Source organism: Canis lupus, chromosome 23 (genome assembly GCF_011100685.1).
Source record: "Canis lupus familiaris isolate Mischka breed German Shepherd chromosome 23, alternate assembly UU_Cfam_GSD_1.0, whole genome shotgun sequence".
Taxonomy (NCBI): domain Eukaryota; kingdom Metazoa; phylum Chordata; class Mammalia; order Carnivora; family Canidae; genus Canis; species Canis lupus.
The window spans coordinates 15,127,419-15,144,256 of record NC_049244.1 but is presented as its reverse complement, the minus strand read 5'-3'; the positions used below and the strand labels follow the sequence as shown (position 1 = coordinate 15,144,256).

Sequence of the window (16,838 nt, the reverse complement as noted above, 5' to 3'; positions counted from 1 at the left end):
AAGAAACTATTTGCCATTGATTCGAGTCTGAACCCTTGCAAAGAGTTAATACAGATCTGATAGACGTAGAGCCAGTTCCCACGTTACTCATGGTTGCTGGATAAGCTTGTTTGTGGATTGAATTTTCTCTCAAGAAAGAAATCCAGTCATCAAAAGTTAATGAAGGGAAAAAGGAGAGGTTCTTATAAAGTTTTTCAGAGCTTTATAAGAAAAAAGGAAAACTGTATCAAAACAGAAGATCAACTAGGCTTCTACAAACTCATTGTCAAGTGTCATCTGTCAGCTTCCAAAGTAGCCATCTAGTAGTAGAGCTACAAGTGGTCCAGGACAGGTAACTTCCCCTTGCCCCAAGTCAGCATCTAACTCTCCATTCTATAACCAACCAGAGAGGAAGAAATTCTCCCAGTTTGACAGGCCAGTTCTTTACAGAAAGATTGCACCAGCAAGACAATAGCCAAGCTCTGGAGTACGGAATGTTTGTTGAGATGGAAAATCCTGATTAATGGTTGTTATTTTCATAGCAAGCCTAATTCTCATACATGAAAACTGGTGAATGAGAGTCAAAGTCAACTAATATTTGGATGTTCTTTCTGTGAATACAAATTGCCAAAGGAATGACTAGGGGGAAAAAAAAAAGGAATGACTAGGGAAACAAAGATGTGTACATGGCACAAAACTTTCCTTTTTTCCTACTTCTGTTCTTTCCATCTTACCCCCTCCTCCACTTCATCATCTGTATGGATTACTTGCATTTATTTTCTCTCATTTTATGTTTTACTCCTCATTTTTGCTTTGCTCTTCCTTTCCCACTGCTGATATTTTTACCTTCTTGGTGGCTGTTAGTGACATCTGGAATTTGTGTGGTAGCAGACATAGTATTTAGGGATAAAGAATATATTCATCCTTGGGTTTATAGAAAAAGGCAAGCTAGGGGATAAGGCAGATTTTGGTCCTCTAACCCTGGTTACTTTGGGTTCAGAGAAAAATCAAAGAAAAGGAATACCATTGGATTGATTTTTACAGACGTTAACCCAGAAAAATATTTCAAGTTAGGAGGAATGTATGAAATGTTTAACAAGCCTGGTACCTGTATTAGGCCACAGGAAAAAAAAAAGCCAATATATGATTCTTGGACTTCAGGTACTAAAATCTTGTTTCTTGCTTTATGGACCCAATAACTAAGTTCTCTGACGGTGATCATATTACATCCTACTCTTTTATCCTATTGCTTACCTGGTGCTTGCCTCATTCTCTTATTCATTGGCACATTCATACACACACATGTGCACACTCTACACGCCCCCACTCCCCCTCCTCACCCTCCGACACACAGATAGTAACCAAATGTAAAATAAAATCAATCAGCTCTGGTAGTATCAGTACCCTAAATATTCACACCTTCCCAGTTTCATCAGTGTAAAATCAAGCCATCTACCCTGCCAGTTGAGCTCTCAAGTATCTAGTCTGATAGTCTCTTTCAACTTTATGTTCCATTGGTACTATACTAGTCAGGAGAGCTGAGACTTCTTAGCAGTAACATTTAAATCCCTAATCTCAGTGAAGTTGAGGTCAGGGAATGTTTATTTCTTATCAGCATGGTCTGAGGCAGATCAGCAGACCCTCTCTTTCACCTAGTAAGTCACAGATTGAGGTTCCCTCCACTTTGTGAGGTTGCATTTCATCGGGTTGCCAGATTTAGCGTATAAAATAGAATTCTCTCAGTTAAATTTGAATTTCAGGTAAATACTGTTTTTTCGTATAAATATTCAGTGTAAATACTTGGCACATAATTATACTAAAAAAATACTTGATTTTCATCTGAAGCTCAACATTTTAGAAAAAAATACGATAATAGTATGTTTTCAATGTGCAAATAGCATAATAATACAGTAATTTAGCGTCTAATATATAACATTTTATATAGTATTGTAGTGTAATACTGGTATACAATAGGTAGTATTATAGTATAATAGCATAATAGTTTTGTATAATACTAATTTTTATTGTAAGTATATTCCATACAACATTTGGGACATGCTTACATTGAAAATTGTTTTCTGTTTTAATGAAATTTGAGTTTAAATGGGAGTCCTATATTTTATCTGGAAACCCTATACATTTCAGCAAGTGTCTTCCAAGGTGACAGAAGCCAAGAGAGGAAAACAAATGGGAAGGTATCACCGGCATTTTAGCCTGGAATAAGATATATATATAATCTCTGTTGCTCATGGTCTATTGGCAAGAATAGGTTACATGACATCAGTCTGACATAGTAGAAATGGACTTGAGGATAGCTCATGGATAATTTGTGACACTAAAGATTGCTGTTTCATTACTCTATGATACCTGTATATCAGTAAAGTCAGGGTAGTGATTATATAGCAGTAGAGAGGTCTGGAAGTACTATGTGTATTTAAAGAAAGAACAAGCTCTTCTACCTGGAAGTGGCATGTTGGGAGATGAAATCTAAACTAAGTTTTGAATGGGCAGGCAGAGAGAAAGTAAAAGGGCGCGTCAAGGGCAAACAGTGTAGATACTGCATTGGACATAAGAAAGCCAGAGACTAGAGATGAAACTGACATCCTTCTGCTTATCACACTTTGGTTAGAATAAATCTCTCAAGATTTGTCCATCATCTCCTTTCTTACTTTATTAAAAAGAGGACTTAATTTTAGATTGACACATCATATGTTATGATCAGAAAACTCAGAAGGATGAGTGTTCTGAATTATAGGTAAATTTGCCAAGGGAGTGATAATATATAGTCAATAAACGTAGATAGTGAATCCTCATATTATATTAATTAGCTTATACTTCCAACTATAAGGATAGTGAGGGATCTTGTCAGATTAAGAAATGCAAAGCTTCTGGAAGTTTTGGATAGGTATCTTAAAAATCATGAAGATATCACTAATTTTCAGGGAAATGCGAATCAAAACCGCAATGGTGATATCACCACATCCAGTCAGATTGCCTAATATCAAAAAGATAAGAAATAACACGTGTTGACAAGGCTGTGGAGAAAGAGGTACCCTCATGCACTGGTGATGGGAATATAAATTGGTACAAACACTATGGAAAACAGTGTGGAGGTTCCTACAGAAACATTAAAAATAGGAATACCATATGATCCAGTAATTCTACTACTGTGTATTTACCCAAAGAAAATGAATAATTTATAAAGATATATGCACCCCTATGTTGTTTATTGCACCATCATTTACAATAGGCGAGATATGGAAGCAGTCCAAATATCTGTTGGTAGATGAATAGATGAAGATGTGATGTATCTCTATCGATATAGATAAATGGAAGATGAGTTAAACATAAAAAGTGTGACATCTCGCCATTTGCAACAAAGTGGATGGACCTAAAGGATATTAAGTGAAATAAGAGAGAGAAATGAAAATATCATATGATTTCATATGTGGGTTCTAAAAAACAAATGATCAAACAGACAAGACAAAAAGACTCTTAAATACAGAGAATAAGCTGATAGTTGCCAGAGGGGAAGTTGATAAAAAAAATTTCAAAAATACTATATGTATAAAGAAAACAACCAGGCTTAATTGTATTTAAGTGTTTTACCTTGTATATTTGTTGTGAATTCAGTAATTCATAAATGGCGAGTTTTCTTTGCAGGGGATATATCTGATTGTTACTGAATCATGAGAGGAATAATGAAAGAAGTTGAAAGAGAAAGAAAAACATATTTTACTTTGTGAAGAATTTAAAAAGTAATCCATCAATTTAAATGTATTTCTTTTCTAGAATCGGTCAATATGAATAGAAAATAAAGGGAATTCTCCTCACAGACATTGTGAAAGATATACATATGACTGTGAAAATAAGCTCTTTGCTCCTAGAAAAGAAAGTCAGAATGTTTTTAGTTCCCATTCTTTACTGCAGACTCAGGACTTGCTGACCTGAATGTTATTTGTTTTAATAGGATATATTTGCAATATCTCCAAATAAAAGAAATTGTTTGAGTCCTTCAATGATTAAAAAATGAAACACTACACGACATATTGGCTGCTATCCTTGGATGCCAAATTGTAATTATATTTCAGAGGCTAATCAATGCATTCTGAATATTGAAAATGAAAATGAAAATCTTGACACAGCACAGCGTGGCTTTGGGGAGTGAAAGGAATGTTTACTCTTGTTAGGGTTAGTGGACAAGTCTGGTCAGAACATCACAAGGAAAACATATTTCTGTACTTGAGACCATGTTATCTCAGTGTTTCACATTCCTGCCCTTTTTGGAAGCTGTAGTTATTATTCCGAAGTCCCAAGAGGTTTGCTGTAAGATCTAAATTGCTACACTCGCCCTTTCTGACTAGGCATCCATACTCAGGGCATGCATTTACAAAAAAAAAAAAAAAAAAAAGGACATATTTTTAAAAATAATCTTTGTACTCTGGAATCTTCCCTGCAGCATGACTCTGAGAATGGCCTAGTCTTCTTTTCACCTGATTTCTGCAATCCCTGAAGCTTGCACTGGAGTCATTTTATTTCTCTTTAAAGCACAATGAGAAAGAAGTTAGCTGCAGATGAGAGGCAACAATCATGGTCTCTAAGCAAAAAGTGAATAGTAGTAGCGTTATTCTAATGGTTTTTCTTTGAACCTTTTCTTCCTCACAATTTTTATTGGACATGGTCTGTAGAAAAGGAAAGGGAAAAAGGTCGCTAACGCTCAATGCCTCAGAACTGAAGAATTTTGTTTATTCCTACCTAGGTGGGCATGATACCATGGGATGGGAGTGTGAAGCCTGTGTGTTCTCTTTGCATGTTGTTTCTTAGGGCCCTGCCCTCTGTAGAAAAACAGCGTGGCAAAGAAGCTCAATGCAGTTCCATGTCCCTGAGTTCCAAGCCTTGTTCTACCACTACCTGGTTTTGTAATCTTAGGTGGGTGAACTCACTTACTCTAGGGCTCAGGATTTCAATTGCAAATAAGACAATGAGGGAATAGTCTCAGCCTCATAGGGTTATTACAAACATTGAATACATTGATATCTGTAAAATGCTTGGCAGTCACTGTGCCTTCACACATAAGTTCTTAGAAAATGTAAACACAAACAAACAAAAAAACCCCACAGAGCTTTTATTTACAAATTACCAAAGAATATCTCAAAGAACCCATTTTTTCCCTATATCTGATTATTTCCAATGTTTCAGGTTTTAGGCAGAATTATAAAAGCTGTCTTGGGTAAAGTTTTCTGGAAAGAGGCAATTAGGTGGAGATTTGTAGGCAGAAGTTCATTGGGGGGTACCCTGGGGATCAACAGTAGTAGGGAGTGAAGGAAGGAGGAACAAGAAGTAGTTGGATTGTCATGAGACCTTGCCAACACCTTGATCTCATGGGAAGCTCCATAGTTGGAATGGTTTTTCCAGATTGTCTTAGTTTGGGGGAGGGAACCAGGCCTTTTCTACATCTCTTCACACCGAGGAGTCTTTAAATGCACGCTGCTGCTCTGGTGGCTGGGGGTCAGGGTCAGGGTTGGAGAAGAGGGAGTGCATGACCCCGGGCCAGGTGATTCTTTTGGCCCAAGGATACTGCCTGCAGAGTGATTCATCAGGCAGCTGGCAGCCACCAACACCATCAACAAGAGAGTGAGTCCCTCAGTCATGAAGGGGCATCTAGTATCCCACCACTACAACTATCATATATACATATATAAATTAGTATATTCATTTCTCACCAGTGTTTTAATTTGCTTTAATATAGATCTTCCATGCTTGGATGGAAAACAATGTAAAGCAACTTTCTTATAATATCAAATTAACTGGTTACAATGAAAAATAGCATTCCCTCTAGGCACTTGCCTCCTTATCGTCTGAAAAATCCACCATGTGAATTTGGATGTTTCAGCTTCTCATCCCATTATAGTGTACATACAATCTCTGAGTTTGTGAGTTAGTAATGTTTGAACATTTTAGAATTACTGTAACCTGCTTCCAAGTCTAGCTCATTATAAGCACTTTGTTTTCATTTCTAGGCCATAAATAGCATTATAGGAAAAATAGAGGATATATATATATATATATAATATAATATTATATATATATATATAATTATCCCATGCTAAGATATCAACTGTATTTTTTCTAATTGCTTTATTATCCTTCTTAATATGCAAATGTATTTTCCATAGGAGATATGTTTTTCATTATCTCCTTTAACTTAGTGTTACATCATAAACATTTTCATGTGGCTACTAACTTTCACGGTTGTAATTTTAATAGAAACACAATATTCCAGTGAGTTGCCGTACTATAAATTGCCTAACCATTCTCTCATTGTTTGGCTTTTAGCTTGGTTCCAGGCTTTTAAATTTTAAAATTCTGAACTCAGTGAATCAATTCAGTAAATAGTAGCAGTCAATACTGGCTCATACGAGAATAAGGTGCAGACATAACAATGATAATACTCAATCTGTGCCTCAGTGGAGGTGAGACACAGTCATTTAGATGAATGGCCACATAATAAAACATGGCTTTAGTGAGCTGGTAGAGCTGAGACAGGAGTCATCATTTCTAACTTTGTAGGAGGGAAAGATTCATAGAGGAGGAGGATTTCAAGCTACATTTTGCAAGGTGAGTAAAATTTATACAAGGGAAAAAGATGATCAAGGAATTTGAGCCGAAAGAAAAGTAACAGCAAAGAAAAGGGCATGTAGAAATAATTACAGATATAAGGAACCATGAGTCATCTGGTATAGTAGCTTATAGGAGATAATCAGGTGATGGGAAAGATATTTAGAGTATACATTCCAGACACTTGGCCTCCATATTAAGAGTTTGTATTCACCTCTAAGTTAAAAGGTAGTTTTGTACAGAAGAACACCATGATTAGGTTAGTGCATCAGAAAAAGTCATTGGCATTAACATGAAGCATTTATTGATTGGAGAGAAAGAGACAGGAGACTCGCACTCTAGTTAGATACTACACTTGTTCAAGGGATATTTAAGTTATTCTTTCATTTTTAGTTCTTCCATTTCTTCATGAATCATGAATAGGTGATCACCTAGTAAAGTGTTAAGCGTGGGGCTATTAAAGATCAATGTCTAGTTAAAATTATCCATCTATCCAACAAATATGAATTGAAAGCCTACTTTGGGCAAGATGGATGAGTCAGAGCTGAATTCCTACCAATCCTTGGTCTTGAGTTTCCAGTCTGATGGTGAATAGGGTAGAACATTTGGTGATCACAGGTCAATGCATCAACGCTATGTATAGAACAATTATGTTCTTCACCAAGTGACATTCCACAAAGGGGATTAGATACTTTCTAAATGAGTTTTCACCCCAACTCTTAAAAAGTCAGTGGATAAATTCTGTCTTCTTATGTTTTCTTCCTCTATCTACAAATAGAGAAGCCAAATCCAAGTCTGGAATTCAAACCCAAATGGAACAATACACAGGCCAAGTTGTCTGGCTACTTGGGCATCAGAAGGAATTAGAACACTTTGAAATACTTTGTGTTCATTTACTGAGTTAATTGGAACATTCCCACTTCTAGGAGAAATCAAGGGTTTTGGGATGCCACTTTGCATTTTAACACTGTTATTTCCAGTCTAGGGAAGGATTTATCCCTCTTCCCCACCCCTTTCTTGCATTGCACTTAACCCTTGTCTTCAGTCAGGCATATGGCAGGACACCAGGCTGTTGTTACTGTATCACTTAGATGTCATACTTACGAATGAGTCACTGTTCTAAAAATATGCTTTGTTTAAAAGGACAAGACGTATTTTCTAAGATCTTTCTCAGAACTAATGTGGTATCCTAATTCTTACACACTAGCTACTACAGCTAAATTGAGTGCATGATACAAAGTAAAAAGATAAGCCAGATTACATGTGTAATGTATCATTTGTGAAAACATGTTTTAATTTGAAGACATGTTGAAAGTGATTAGGTACATTAGGGATTTCGAAGTGTGAGTTTTATTATTCTACCACAATCAGTTTTCTGTCGGCAACCATAAACTTAAATAAATAATAAGCTTATATACAACCAGGTAAATATGTCTTCTGCTTCCAAAGGACAAAATCATACTTTAGAACCATTCTTCAGTCAATGCACTTTTTCTTGATGGTTTGAGGCAGGAGTGAACAACTTTTGTGTCAGTATAATTAGCTTTTCATGCCATTGGAGGTGTGGGGTTGGTATAGGTAAGGGAGCAGACAGTAATAAGCAAGGTGTTTAGATAGAACATTGTCAGATCCCCTTGGCTTTCTTTCATCTGTTCTCACATCTCTCCCCAAAGGGACGGTATTCCCAACTGCTAGTATCTGTGACTTTTCTTACTGAAATGGCCCTTAGACTACTAGTTCTACTTTGCCTATTGGTACAAAAAGCCAAAAAGCCACACCCTCTTTCCTACTAGTGACCCTCTTCTGCCTGAATATGAAAGCCCAATTCACTTGCTGGGGTTGGGATAACTCTGAGGTGTGATTTACATTCGCTGTTCTCCTGCAAAGTTTGGGCTAATGCTACCCTTCATGAAACTTTGAAATCATACCCTTGGGGCACCTGGGTGGCTCAGTGGTTGTGCATCTGCCTTTGGCTCAGGTAGTGATCCTGGGGTCCTGGGATCGAGTCCCTCATTGGGCTTCCCACAGGGAGCCTGCCTCTGTCTCTGCCTCTGCCTATGTCTCTGCCTCTATCTGTGTGTCTCTCATGGATAAATAAATAATGAAAATAAAAATAAAAATAAATAAAGTAAAATCATACCCTGTTTGCTTCTGTAGCTCCACAACAGTTTGTCCTGAGAGCATTTCCTTAATAAATGGCTTTCATATAAATACTTGTCCTGAAGTATACTTCGAGGGAAGCTGAAAATAGTGCTGTTGCATAAAGTATCTCCTTCCTGTAGTCAACCTTTTAGAGATATGTTCTGGGTTAATAAATCTTCTATCTGTGCAAATATACACTGAGAAGGATAAGCATAATGAAACAGAACATTCCCAAGAACCTGAAATGGCATGCAGATCCAGTAAATGGAATTTATAGGAAGAGCAAAACCAGGCTACCTGTATGACTATTGCTTTTGAAGGTGCCCAAGGTACTGTGACCATTTTTGCCAACCTTATTCTTTCTGTACACAAAGACCTTATTCTTTCTGTACACAAGCAACAATCATAATTCAAAGATGTAGGAAGAACTGCTGAGCCTAAACTCTGGCTGGACGTCTAGTTCCCATAAGAAAGATGCTATCTGTAGGAAGATCAAAAAGAAGAAGACATAGGAGAAGACTTGCGGGAAACTGCAGATTTTATCACATTTGCTTGGTTCAGAGACTCCATGAGCAGCAGAAAGGTGGAAGTGCTGACCCCTGCCCAGGACATCCACACAAACTGTTAGACACTTGGGATTGTCCAGCTGTAATCCACTTATAGATCTAATTGGGATTTTAACCCACTCATTTAAAGAATCTTTGTGAGCCAAGGGAAATTCACTAACATTATTTATAAATGCAAGATCTGGGTAATTTTCTCCTCGTTTTGGATAAGTAGGAAAAAAAATGTAACCTACAAAGGCCATCCCGTGGCAGAATGAAAGGGAATAATATCGTGAATACAAGAGGAAGAACAGACCTTTGAACACTATTTATAACAGGAACCAGAAAAAATTTAGAAGACTATTTGTCATACTTAATCTGATTTAAGAAGACATTGCCTTTGGTAAACAGGAAGAGAAAGCCACAAAATAGAATAAGCTGAGATGAAGGGACAACAGGATGAAATGAAAAGAGGACAGGATGTGAGCCAAGGCAACAAGCTGGGATGAAATGGGAGCTTGGTGAGATAAAGGACAAACGCAAGGAGGCAAGAATAATAATTTCAAAATTAAAATCACATTGGAGTTAACCCCTCCACATACCCCCCCCCCCCACAGACACACACACTACCAGCACAAGGAAGAACACAAGAAAGTGATATTAAAGGAAATGAAAGATATCCAGGACAAATGAAAGAGATACAATTACAAATTATAAGTGTTCTGGAAGAACACTGGATACTATAGAACAAAAGTAATAATTAAAGACACAAGTGAAGAACCTTTGTCCAAATCTGAGGGTTTGAAAGAAAAGGAGGGAGGGAAACTAGAAATGCAGATGACAGGAGTCTGCCATGATTGGGACAAAATCATTCAAAGGAGAATGAGACACATATCCAGACTATATATATATATTTTTTTTTTTTCACAAAGGAAGACTGACAAGCATCCAGGAAGAAAGATCCAGGTTATCTCTAAAAGGATTAGTACTAATTTGGCACCATAGAATTATTGGCATCTCAAATTCCAAAAGACAGTGAAGTAAATTTAGGGGAACTGCCATTTCATTCTTTTGTTTAACAAATATCAGCTCCTACTATGTATCTAACACGTTAGATTCTGAGAGTACAAACAGTGTACATTTTTACAAACTGAAATGAACTGTGTAATTAAAAATAATTGATCATCCCAACTACATGCAACGACTGATGTAAAGGTATAATCATCAAAATTATTTATCTGCTGGGCTTTTTCCATGGGATTCCTGATTCAGTAGATCTGGGGTAGGTCTTGATAATTTGCATGTCTCAGAAGTTCCTAAGTGATGCTGATGTAGCTGGTCTAGGAACCACACAGTCAGCACCACTGATTTATAGTAAATAAAATTTACGAAGGAAAATACAAGAAATGCTCAACTGCATTGGAATGATTACATAGTTGTAGCACTGATAAAATATTTTTGAATATTATATAATGCTGTAGAAAAATGCCAATATTGCAATACTGCACAGATTAGTCATCACATTAGACTTTATGTACCATGCTCTTTGTATAAAGAAATTTTCAATTAGGAACCAAGAGAGAGAGATGTCAAATAAACAAAGACAATCAGGAAATCCAAAAATAGTTACAGTGATTGTCTCTAGACTATGTCCTTAATAGTTAGTTTTTAAATTGTCATCTGTATAATTTTTTGTGTTTTCTATATAAACATGTATTAATCTTATATTGAGAGAAAGGAAAATAATTTCCTCAGAAGACCTAGTTCAAATGTTGTGCCCCTGGTGCAGCTCCTACCAAGTGCCCTATTCTATTGAGCCAAATGCCATCTGTGAATTCTTCTGTCATCACACCATGGAACCCTTCATCACATTTTCATTTTCTATCATTCATTAAAAAATGATGATTTACATTAGTATTTTAAAGGCTCTGAAAAGTCTCAATGTTAACTATTACTTATTCTAGTATTTTCCAAACATATTTGTCCACAGGACAATGCAGGACATGCATCACTATTCTATAGAATAAGGAGTCCACATAGTCATATCAACTACTCTTTGACATTTACTCAATGAATAAATAAAACCAATGAATCAACAAATCATACATATTGAATTCTTATTAATTTTTTACTGTCGATGAACTTAAACTAAGAGTTTCCCTAGTTTATTTATATGTACTTATATTTCCCATATCCTATGGATCTAATTCAATGAACTTTAAAAGTGCCTACTGGGAGCAAGGCACTCGGTAATGTGTAAAGGTATTTTATTTTACATGGTCAGATCTCAGCCCAGTATAATTCACCACTTCCTCATTTATTTCAGACTTCAAAAAGATTTAAATCACTTTCCATAGATGAGTGTATATCTATGTGATCATTACTCAAATTTAACCAAGAGTGAGAATATCATTCAATATGGGTGAAAACTGACAATGAAAGAATCCAAGCATCCTCTCACAGAAACATACAAATACCAGATGGAGTTTCCTGCTTTCTGAAAGTTGATGACACTATATTTCCAAACAAATATCATATGCCAAAAATAAGAGCCCATCTGGAATTTTATAATTAATTATTTTCTCTGCCAAAGAATCTTTTTTTTTTTTTTTCTACTGTAATGGCTACCTTCCATCCCATTCCTACCTTAGACCATAGGATTTCTTATGACCATTTGTTTTACAACTATATGAGCTATAGAAAAGTATGCAAAATATTTGGAAATACTTGGTAACTTCACATTGAAAATAGTATGAGATGTTTTCATATATAAACAGCAAGCTTCCCAGCACATGTACATATATCACCAAAGATGAAAAGTGGACACAAAGTCTCCGAAATAAGGGAAAAATCAGTCATAGAATTTAAACTTGTTACTTTCATGTAAGAATTGCAAAATTCTGTCCTCCAACACTGCATATATAGCAAGTGCCCCAAAATAGTATGTTCAGGAACATATAATAGAATTAAAAGATGTCATGATTTTGAGAGAGAAGGACACCGAAGGGTGGCTGGAATTAAAGATGATCATTTTATTATATAAACTGTTTTTAAAATGTCTTAATGAATGCAAACATATCCTTCATAATGAAATGAGGAAAACCAAATATTTTCATATGGAATGCTATGTTTTAAAAAATCAGAATACTTTAAAAACATTATCTTCCTTTAAAAAACATAGCCAGACCCTTTCGGGGGAGAGGGAAGAGACGAAGAAACAAAGTCAAAGGGTTTAAAAGGTTGTTGATTTCGTGGTTTGATCCAAGGAGACAGTGCAGGACCAGGTCTCTTGTGATCCTGACCTGTGAGATGATAGAGAATCCTCTAGAAAAGCAGGTCACTGTAGAGGACTGCCTTTTCTGTTCATAATCTCTCCTCTATCCGTTCCCAAGAGCATTCCTAGACAGGTGATGATCCTGGGTCTGTCTTTTACCCTTTTAAAGGGCATTCATTAATTCATTTATTCAAACAATATTTCTTGAGCATCTGTTACATTCCAATCAATCTTGTAGGGGTGAGAACCCAGTCATGAATCAGCACATATCTGAACCCTCAGCCAGGATATAGCAGTATAGAAATTCTTACACAGAGGAATCTCTAGCCCTAATTACACAACACAATATTTTAATATATTTTTACTCATTTGTTCAATGAATATTTATTGAGGGATAACATTGCTCCAGTTTTTCTTTTATTAAACCCTGGAGCCAATAGGTATTTTTAAATATCCTTTTATATGTTATGTATAGGTATTATAGTTAAAGCACTTTCCTTAGAAAGTGTCCGAATGTATGGTTGTTGTGTTTTAAATATATACATGATTGTTTTTTCTAATATATATTTTATCTGTATAATATATATTACTATATATATAGACATATATAGATATGTATACTGATATATATTTTATTATATATAATAATATATATAATATATATATATATTATATATATTATATATATTAAACTGAAGCCCAGCTGCACGACTTCAGATTGCTTACACAATTCATGGTATGTTACAATGAGAAAATTTCGGCTGAGACTTGACTGCCTCCCATCCAAAATTGGAGTAATAGTACAGTTATTATGAGACCTCAATGAGATGAAATGTGAAAAAAACTTAGTGCATGGCATCGAATATGTTGCTTTGGTTTTTAGTATTATGTAAATTTTTATATTGATATTTTGGACCAAGGAGCATTTTGTCTACTTTAAACCAGAACATTTAAAGCACCTTTCAGAAACTTGGCAGGAAAAATGCTGGAATACTACTCTCCAGGCCCACCTTATTTTTTAGGATAGAGGTCATTCTGTTGTAATGATGTGTCAGCTTAAGGCATGTCAGCTTCTGGAAAGACATTGTCATCAGTCTGGGTCTGGATACAAGTCACCTTTATCATTTCCAAGAAAAGAATATCTTTTTAAAAAATCAATCTCAAAATGTCTGATGTTACTGAAACTCTGCTGCTTTTCATCTTTTTCCTAGAAGAGGATGCTTTGGATAGCAGGATTTTCCCTGAGTCTTGTTATTACTATTTTCATCTCTTCCTTCTTCATGAGGACAGAAAGGAAACTCTTAGGCCAATCTTTTTTTTTTTTTTTTTTCATATGTCTTTCAGGCCCAAAATATTTTAAGCTTCCTCTTCATCAGCAGAAGAGACTAATACAAAGTGAAGAAAAGGGAAATTTATTCTCCTCTAAGCAGCAGGTTGGAGAAGGAAACTTAAATTATGTTCCAAAACATTTATTTCCTTGTATGCAATATTTGTTAAAAGGCTAAAAGACCCTAGGGTAAAGTGAAAGGAGAGCTTTCAAGAGTGTATAGAAAGTGAGTTATTAGTGTGGTATTACTGTGTCAGAAAGAAAAAAAATACTGGCTTATGCCACTGCTTATGAATCTTTGTGTGTTTGAAAAATTTTCCAAGGTCAAGTTTCTAAAAGTATGACTTGAAAACAGCGATTTTGCTACTTTTACAATTATCCCATTGCACTGCAGAGTTCTGGCATTCTCTAGACTGCCCCTCTTTGTGAACATTGTGGATCTTGGTATTTTTCTCTCTTCTAGATGAGCCATCGGCTCACCTATTTTTTTTTTTTCTTCCGCTGAGCAATATTGTTCCTGGGCCCTTTTGTTAAGTCACAATAAACTAGACAAGCAACCAGCAGGCCCTTGACACAAAGTCACTTATTGATCTGAAAACCGTGCTGTGCTAACCTCACCTTAAACCCCTGTAGCATAAAACTCCAGTTCCTCAAAAACAGCCAAAGCATTAACACCCAAACACTTGCCGTCCTTGTTTTCAGTACACATCTGCCATATTTAGAAAAGAGAATTCTGCCTTAGGAAGATGACAATTACTAAGTTTTAGTTGTGGTGACCTTGACATCCAGCATCTTCCAGGTCTCTCTGGAAGTTAAATACTTTGTCTTGTTCCCGAAAGTGCATAAACACATATCAGGTCAATGTCGTGGTTTTAAGGTTGGCATTGCAAATTGACAAGAGTCTGTTTTGTTTGAATAAAAGGGCATTTTAGAAGGGAGGTAAAGAACTGTTTGTCAAAGAGAGGTGTGAGACATATTAATGTCTGAAGTTTTGCATGTGACTGGATTAAAGCATGTTATGAATATACTCATTCATTCATTCACTCATTTATTCACTCAGTCTTTTGGTGGCTAATATGGTCCATAAAGCGTCATAAGTCCTGTTGGACTGTCCAGTTGTGAGCAAAACCATTCTGTTCCCAATAATCTTGTCACTGACAGTCTGTTGGGTTAAAACACAATCATCTCATAAGGAAATGAAGTAACCTACAGATTGTGCCTGGTACAGTGGAGGACGTGAAATACATGTGATAGAGACTAACAGAGGGGAGAAAGAATCCAGCTTCTGTATGGTCTGGAAGATGATCAGTTATATCAGTAAGAGGGAGCAGCAGGTGCAATGGTCCTGAGGCAGGGTAGCCAATGCACATTGAAGGAACGGGAGGATATTATGAGCTTTGATGTAAAATTGCTCAAAAGTTCTACGTAATACATCGTCAGGTCATGTTATCTGTCCTGTATTATTTCATACAACTCCTTGGAAACATGCTCTTCTTTGGTCGATATTAGATGTCCTTGTGAAGTTCTTGAACTCACACTTTACTTACCTATCCCAAAATCATTGCCAAAATTAGGATGCCATTTCCTTTTCATCACACTAAGCAAAAATCAAAAACAGAGAAGAATGATTCCTTTTGTATGAGATTCTAGAAAAGACAGATTCATCCACAAAATTCATCAGGAAGCAGATTAGTGGTTGCCAGTGCATAGAAACTGCAGGGAGAGGTGACTCTAAAGGGGCAATGAGGGGCTCTGGGGGCCCACATGGGGGGATTCTATCCATATCTTGATGGTTATGGTGGTTCTACAGTAACTATATTTTCAAAATTCATCAAACAGTACACTGAAATGGGCATTTATTATGTGTAAATTATACTTCAATTCAGTTGATTAAAGAGTTATAAAATAAGAAAAAACACTTTTTTTAGACTATTAGTCTTTTTTTAAGATTTATTTATTTATTTTATGATAGACATAGAGAGAGAGAGAGAGAGAGAGAGAGGCAGAGACACAGGAGGAGGGAGAAGCAGGCTCCATGCCGGGAGCCAGATGCGGGACTCGATCCCGGGACTCCAGGATTGCGACCTGGGCCGAAGGCAGGTGCCAAACTGCTGAGGCACCCAGGGATCCCCGAAAAAAACTTTTTTTAAAAAAAAGCTCAAATTCTCCTTCTCCATCATCTCTTCATTAGTCAGACATAAGCTTTCCTTCAACCATTGTGTTAGTGCTATGGGTTTTTGTACTTGTGACAAGCACACCACATAGAGCCTTTAATGAGCATCTTGGTGTTAAGCCGTCTGTTTCTTCTTGGGGCTTGTATATTCCCTCAGGACCGAATCTGCGTCTCATTTGTCTTTTTCTCTCCCCTAAGCACCTACCTCAGAACTCATAAAAGGACCTCATTGAGCACTTGTTAAATCAATAGCACTATTTTCATATTTACATCCTGCCTGGTTCCCAAAAAGGATGAACAGGAAACAACATTGATTTCCAAGGGTTGATGAATGAATGGAGTGTTCTTGGCACTGGAGCCCACATCCTGGCTCCATGTGTAAAAATTGGGGGCAAAATGGGTTTTCGACCTACCTTCTTCACACCTGTACTTGCTTATTGATTTAGTGAAATGCTTGCGATGGTTTCTCTGTTCTCCGATAGTGAAATGCAGTATAGACCCTCTGCATTTTCCTTCTTAATGGTCCATTATTTCTCTGTAGAGAGGCCAGTGGTAGAATCAGTGTTGGCAAGCTGCATAGAAGTGGACACAACAGTGTAATAAGAAGGCAGCTATTATGTCCCATTATTACCTCGAGTGAAGGAAAATCGAAGAAGCATAGTGGTCTATCGCATAACTGCCATTCTCGGGTTGTTATGGGGGAAAGCTCTGTAAATCAGCCCTCCTGTGCTGATTCTTGAGGAGACTGTTACCCCCTTCCCGCATACCTTCTCCCATATG

The 16,838-nt window shown here is 36.6% G+C and overlaps 1 protein-coding gene and 1 long non-coding RNA gene across 24 annotated transcripts in view; one reads left to right on the top strand and one right to left on the bottom strand.

The window, feature by feature from the left end:
* Nucleotides 1–16,838, top strand: part of RBMS3 (RNA binding motif single stranded interacting protein 3) — a 1,328,331-nt gene that overhangs the window by 889,856 nt on the left and 421,637 nt on the right. The gene's annotated exons all lie outside the window — the stretch shown is intronic.
* The window catches only part of LOC102154344, a 57,727-nt gene that overhangs the window by 25,313 nt on the left and 15,576 nt on the right, over nt 1–16,838 (bottom strand). For 4 of the 5 annotated variants that reach the window (XR_005376918.1, XR_005376920.1, XR_005376916.1 and 1 more), the window contains exon 2: nt 16,472–16,630. This is a non-coding gene — a long non-coding RNA (uncharacterized LOC102154344). Of the gene's footprint in view, nt 1–15,432; nt 15,483–16,471; nt 16,631–16,838 lie in introns of all 5 variants that reach the window. The other variant, XR_005376917.1, reaches the window with a different exon arrangement.